General features: G+C 33.5%; 1 pseudogene; it reads right to left on the reverse strand.

Annotated features, from left to right (window-relative positions):
* Positions 1-6,563: 6,563 nt before the first annotated feature.
* On the reverse strand, positions 6,564-7,615 carry LOC134279865 (uncharacterized; annotated as a pseudogene).
* Between the last annotated feature and the right edge of the window lie 5 nt (positions 7,616-7,620).

Here is a 7,620-nt window from a genome sequence, read left to right on the forward strand (position 1 = left end):
TGGGTATTGGGGGGGGTATGGTTACGATTAAATTTTCAAACTCCTATGAACAGAATTTATTGGAAATGCGACTAGTTTATATATTTACATGCGAGATAATAATGTAAATATCTTGAATATTACATGTATGACAACATGCAAGATAATTGTGTAGACATGCAAATTATTTATGTCAACATGCAAGATAATATTTCATAGAGATCTTTAAATGACGTTATAAATGTAAACAATTAAACGCAATATGAGGATTGATTGTAAGTTACGTAAAATATGATACTGTCTGATCCCCGAATAGGAGTAGAAAAAAGAATCGATGGCATATTAAAAAAGGGCGCATATTATAAATTAATCAGTAAACAAAGGGTAAGATCGAAAGGGGTAATTTGAGTCCTCAAATTAGAAGAGCCTCGTGTAATCGGTGGTCAACATGCGGGTATCAAAATACAAGTGACCCGCTAAGCTGACCAAGTGACCTCATACCATCCTTGGCTAGACGTAATCTATTCATATTTTGGCAAAAACGTGGATAAAAGAACTTTACTTTGAAGGAACTTTACAACAGGGATGACCGGTCACGGTAGTCTAGTGGTAGAGTGTTCGCTTCGTGATCGGGAGGTCCGGGTTCGATTCTAGATCGCTGCGCCGCGTCATACCTAAGACGTAAACATAGGAAGTGACTGTTCCTTCGCCAAGCGCTCGGCACTAAAAGTTAAAGTCACGGATATGACCTTAAAAACATAGGACACGTGTCACGGTAGGCGCTGGCACGATAAAGAACCCTCAATGACCCTGAGTGATGAGTATAGGTCAAAATTTGAAGCCCTTCACCGGCATACGATGACGTCTCCAAATGTGTGAAAAATTCTCGAAAGGGACATTTAACAAAATACAATCAATCAATACAACAGGGATACGGTAATTTAAAAAAAGTAATTATAATTTATCGTTATTAAATACATTTGTCAAAGTAATTGGGAGTAATTTGTATTTGAGCCACCTTTCAACTATATTTTATTGAATGTATTTATTGAATGTATTTTTAATTACTTTTCAATGTCATTTTAATTACTTTTTTTCAAGTTCAAAGTGTAAAATTAAAATTCTCATAATTGTTTAATTTGTGTATACAGCATGTCACTCTGCTCGGGGCAATAGGTAGAGGTCTAATTTTGTCCAGGTTTAAACCCATTCCCAAGAACAAATACATTGAATAAATGTTCTCTATAAAGAAAAACATCTTATTCAAAATCAGACATGAATTCAAGTGTATAAGGCGAATTTAATGTCCCTGAAAATGTTTTAGAAATTTTAAAGCTAAATGTAAACAATGTGAATTTCACATATTTGGCACTAAAAAGAATACTTCTAACATTCTTACACATGCGTCTTAACTGCACCAGCAACTTTGACACCCCCTGAAAGACTTTAAAGAAACGTCTGGGAAAATCTTCGGACCAAAAAAAAATGTTAATCGAGTGATACTGTGTTTGGTGATGAATAAAAGCTATAAAACATTTCAGTAAATAATGCTTTGTGTATCCCAATGCTGTTTATACAATATATTTGTTCTACGAATTTAAAAAAAAAATTAAACTAATGTAATTGAAATGTATTTAATCACATTTTCTAGATAATTGAGTGTAATATTAATTACTTTTGAAAAAATCAATGTAATTGTAATTGCATGTAATTGACAAAATTAGCAATGTATTTGAAAGTAATTAATTACGTTTCAAAGTATTTGACCCCAACCCTGCTTTACAAGCATTTTTAAAATTCTTATGGAATCCCCTATATTATCCACACTAAATTCATAAATAGTAGTAGCATATTTAAATTATAACTCACCTAATGACATAAATAAATCGCATGTTGAACATAAATAAACTGCAGGTTGAGATAAATATACTGCATGTTGACAGCTGAATCTGATGACTGTATTTCTACAACTGATTTGGTGGAGATACAGGAGGTGACATCTGATCTATTTCTTTAATTTGCTGATTTGATTAATTTTTGATAGGAAGACACATTGGCACACTAAGGTTGAGGTTGAGGGGATGAGGAGAGTCACAATTCAAAATTCTGAATTTAATACTAGACTTCAAGTCCACAATGGCTTAACTCCTAGCTGCTCTTTGAGCATTATGTATTTTACTGTAATTTCAATTTCGAAGTCAAAATCCGTTTCTTCCAGCAAGCTCAGAAAGCATATCTGAGGTTTCCGAGGTTTTCTGAGCTTGCTGAAAAGACCCATACAAGTAGATAAGAAAAACAAGGTATTCATTACAATTTTAGAAACAACAGTCTTGGTTTATATGACTCGAATTACTGTTTCTTTTTCTTCATTTATGTGCAGGTTAGAAAAAAAAAAACTTCAGATCACATGTTTTATCAGATGATAAAGACTAAATTAACATAACTTCCAAACATACTCTTAGAAGTCTTTTCCCCGAGAGGCGGAATTATCCCGAAAGGTGGTATAACTGGTGCAAAAAACCGACGGCATCCTAAGATGCAGACATGCCTTAGATTTATTCGAACCTGACACCCTTAATCAAGCATTTGGTCAGTATCTCGTACGTCAAATATTATTAAGAGTGTTTCCTTGGTATTAATGGACATTTTCGGTTGGGTGAACTTCTACAGCTGTTAGCGGCTACGGATAAAGAAGTGTGGAAATCATGTTGTGCCAAAATGAAATAACTAATGCAAACAAATGATATACATGTAATCTAAATCAATCAAAATGGTTATTAGATACATTCAATTTTGCATTTTTAAACAAAAAAGTTCAAAACAAGGAAGGATTCCATACAATATCATGTTACACCTGCGCAAAATACCAAATGCGAAACCTCAATACTACTCAGGCAAAAAGCATCAGGGGGGGGGGGCTTTTTTCTCAACATTACTGTTACTATTGAAAATGTTCATTGAAATGCTGGTTGCCCCCTTTTACTACAGTTAAGGTATATCAGGGAAATGTAGTATTGTATGCCAGAAAAAAAGTTGGCATTGAAAAAAAATTAATTTGACTCTACACCCCCTCCCTCCCAACACAAAATAGGATTTTTGTGTTTGGGCAATTTTCCTTTTGGGATGGGGCTTGTCAACTTTTTCAGGTAGGTCAACAAAAATTCTCCGGTTTGCCCTCCACTTCTAAAAACGATGCTTTGTCACTGCTACTAATTAATAACATATACTCATTATATATGAATCACAGTATTTCTGACCTCTTGAAAATAATATAACTTTAGTAATCTTGCAAGTAGGTTAGCAACATTAGCTTGGGCTAGTACGAAAGATAAATTTGGAGTTTGGCTCTAAATAATTTGTGGTATAAATCTTGACTTCAAATTCTCCATCAGAAGTTTGAAGTCAAATACATTCTCGAAATGTAGGTTATAAAACTCACGATTAATAAATATGCGTGGTGCTGAAAGCTGGGATGAGCTTTACCACGATAAATGAAATACTGGGAACGAATTCCAAAAAAAATTCGATGTGTTAGAAATGAATTTTTAACAATGGCATATGAAATTCATGGTTTTATGAAACTTACAGGGGAAGTGGAGCGCACCTCCTTATATAATCATGCAACTTATTATAATAAAATTAAAAAAAATAAAGAAAAATTTATATAGCTGTCCCCCGCATCAGCACTCGGCTTGTGGAGGAACAGACACTTAGCATCAGGGGGCTAGGAAGACCTGCTCCCCCAATGTTAAAAAATAAACGTTATACTCTTGAAAATGTTCCTTGAACATTGCCCCCCCCATTCCCCCTTTTTTTGCAGTATAGTAACATAATCTAAATAGGGTAATGTTGTAGTTAATGAATAAAATTTAGTAATGAAAGATATGAACCTATTCTTCATGTCAGTTTTCTTTGAGATAGTCCAATTTTTCTGACTCTCCTAACCCCCCCCCCCTTCCACACACACACACACACACACACACGATAAAAAATGATGCTACCTGCTTGAGTTAATTTTACTTACTGGTGTTCACCTTAAATGCTTGATTATGCCCTCAAACTGGAATAATTCTTAAGGCCTGGAATATTTGTTAGACCAATCTATACTATAAACGCAACTTAATTTTTATTTTTTTTTTAAAAAAAAGACAAGGTTATATGGTATGTATTATCTACATATTATATGTACATGTAGTACTTATTAAAAAAAAAACCTTAGCGATGTATGACGACATCCCATTCAAGATGCACAGGGACTTGCTCCCAGCGTGTAATAATTATTTATTAAAAAATCATATACCATTATAGTTTTATTATTACGGTATATGATTTTTTAATAAATAATTATTACACGCCGGGCGCAAGTCCCTGTGCAAGGTGTAAAAAAAAACAGTTTAAAATACTTTATATACTAAATTACTTAAAATATTTTTGCGCATAATGCACTCCATACTGAAGATCCGTAGTTGCTAGTTTGTAAATGTTAGCACAACCGAAAATGTCCAATAGCACATGTCATTTATATTAAAAATATCCCGCCTCATCAGGGGTTTCCCTTATGCATAAATTAACCAATTTCCTTAAACTTCATTTGATTTTAATTTGAATCTAATGATAAGATCGCCTATATTCTTTAGTTTGCTGTATGCTTACATAGGGGTTTTGTGAATAATTCTTTGCATACATCGTCATCTAGTATGTAAGCCCAATAGTTCCTAAGTCGTTTCTTTAATCGCGAAATACATATGTTAAACTTAATGACCGGAACGTTGGGTACCACCTTTTGTTGTGTTCTTTGATTTTTTAAAGATCCATTCTATTTGCAGTAATAGTTTCTTGCATAGTAGGTTCAATTTCGGAATGTTTATAACCTCTTTTGTTCGAGATGATTTTTGAAATCTTTAAAGATAATTTGCAGTACAGCTTGATCACTATTATTTCTCAGATGTTTGGTACATTCTAAGCCAAGCCCTTGAAAATTAATGGGCTATGAGCACTTGTCTATGCAAGTATTGGAAGATGTAATTAAGTAGGTATGATATAAAAGCGAATGTCTAATCGCTGGCTATCGAAGAATCTTGTTTCTTTGAAAATATTATTGTCTAAGAAATTGACACTTGTGTAAGATATTTCATTAGTAAATTTCAAATTATCATGACAAGGGTTCCCTAAGTCAAAAATATTCTTAGATATCATCCGGGCATCCAATAATAGAATAAAGCCGTCATTTTCAAATCTGCCGTGATAAATAAGTTTGTTGGCATTCTGAAATTAAGATATTACATCTTCATTGATGTCTTTCATACGTATATCTGTAATTTATGATGACTCGAAAAATTATTTTCAAAAAAAGATAAAGATCAGAACTGCAAGGTAGAGGTAATCCAGATGAGAATTGTCTGCTAAATATGCTTTCTCGACAGAATGTAGCAATTCATCTAATTCCATATTAGTGTTAGTGCTGGTCACATCATAAGTAACAAGGATGACATTTTCAGGTATAATCTAAGATTCAATTTTTGTTTAAAGTCAGGTGTGTCTTTGATGTAAGAATTCTGTTTCTGAACAATGTGCACCACGAAATGATCACAGTAGTGACCTATTTTTTCAGTTGGTGTGCCGCATTGAGAGAGACTTGGCCGACCATGTGTAATTTTTCGGAGGCTGCATTGGCTCCGAGAGCTGAGTATAGATTGAATTTGCGGTCCCTTCCGGAATGTTGTGGTGTCCATGGATAAAAAAACATTCTAGAAAGGGACATTAAACAAACAGCAAACGAACAAGCAAAACTATTTTGACCCAATACTGCGCTCTTTCACGTGCCTGCATAGGCAACGACTGAACCAAACTTGAATAAACTCTACACTAGGATGTAGGATATTTCATAAAATGATCTGAAAATATATTAATTTTCTTACTTTTTGTTTTGTCTAAACTGATTAAAATTAACAAACTTTAAGTACATGTATTTCATCCAAAAAGTTGAGGTGATGGGTTGTATTTACTTAAAGGTTTGGCGACACGTTCCTCGAATAATTGGAGTTTTTTATATAAATTTCTTGGGAATGCTAGTAATACAGAAAAATCTAGAATTATTATCGATGTGAATTCTAATCTGTTTTCAAGATGCTTTAAAGTGTACCAAACATTGAGACATATACATTTAAAGTGCATTTTATTTATATAATAACACACATTACATTTGTTTTCACCTGCAATTTTTTTTCAAATTTAACATCAGGAATTTACTTAGTTAGTGTTATTGGTACATTTTACATTTTTCACTTAACTATAGCTTTGAAAAATGATTATTAATTAAGTCAAAAGAAAAGCAACAATTGTTCTGTCACAGGAATTTTTATTATTATTTTTTTGTTTTACATCGATTACATGTATTTGACTTCTGTTTGTTGTTTTAATTTTCTTTCTGCTATCAGTGCAAGTTTTTCAGAATTTTCACGAGCTTGAGAATACAACAAAGAGAAACGAATATCTTTGTAAGAGTCACGCATACAATTCCTGCTATGTCCCATCTCCAGATGACAAAGAAACATCAAAAATAAAGCGTATGATTTCTCGATACATTACGAAGTAGTCATTGGACAGGCATGAATATCACTTTTAAGATCTTTGGGATGACAACAGCTATTTCTAGGAAGGTATATAAACCATGAGCAATATTTTTCTAAAAGATGCGTAAAATTACACCTAGGTTTGTTAATATCACACAATAACAAACTATTATAAATAACATGCATGAGTACACTATCGGGTAATTTGTCGAGAGCGTGACAGAGCACTTCTATTGCAGAGTTATATTTTCCCTGGCAATACCACAGTGTCGCTAAGAATAGTCCACCAGATGCCAGAAAATTCCGTTCTAAGATGAAGGCTGCTTCTGCTGACAGTAGGTACTGGGTAAAACCAGTCAAAACAAACTTGTCATAAAGAATGACCCCAACTGTTTTCAAAAAACTGATGAATAGATGTTTCAGTGACGCAACTATTTGTTCGTCTTTCTCACTTTCTAAGAACTGAAATATTTTTACAATGGAAAGCATGCATTTCTGAAACGTTGTCTGGTACCCTTTAACATTCGTCAATGCCATAGAGAACGTAATGAGGTCTCGTAATCTTTTTGGTGTTTGCTGCACCAAACGAGCAGGGTTATCAAGAGATGAAATTCTAGTTACATTTACAAGATAATATGGGTTTGATTTCAGGACATCTAAAAGAATTTCTTTAATTTTGCTTTTTTTCGTTAAAGTTTTTCCCTGGAGAAAAAGGTTGCATTCTGGGAAAAAATAATTAGGACAACACCTTTACTCACAAATAAGACTAGGCGTGTAAAACAAATCCAAAAGCAGCTGAGTATATTTCTTGGAATCCAAAAATCGGAATGTATATCTTCCAAAACATGAAACAAGACTGTCTTTAAATGATATGAACACAGAGTGTCATGCATTTCACTATGCTTTACCTTTTTATCATGGATAACAATTTTCAATAAACCATAACAACAAAATTGAACGTGATTTAGTGAATGAATAATGTATTGTTCAAGAGCACAGAACGATTTCAGCCACTGGATGCCTTTCGCATCACCTTTTGTGGGACCTTTTGGAACAACATGCATCAAGG

Source organism: Saccostrea cucullata, unplaced genomic scaffold, assembly GCF_032062105.1.
Source record: "Saccostrea cucullata isolate Sc308-1 unplaced genomic scaffold, CSIRO_AGI_Scuc_v1 ctg5724, whole genome shotgun sequence".
Classification (NCBI taxonomy): domain Eukaryota; kingdom Metazoa; phylum Mollusca; class Bivalvia; order Ostreida; family Ostreidae; genus Saccostrea; species Saccostrea cuccullata.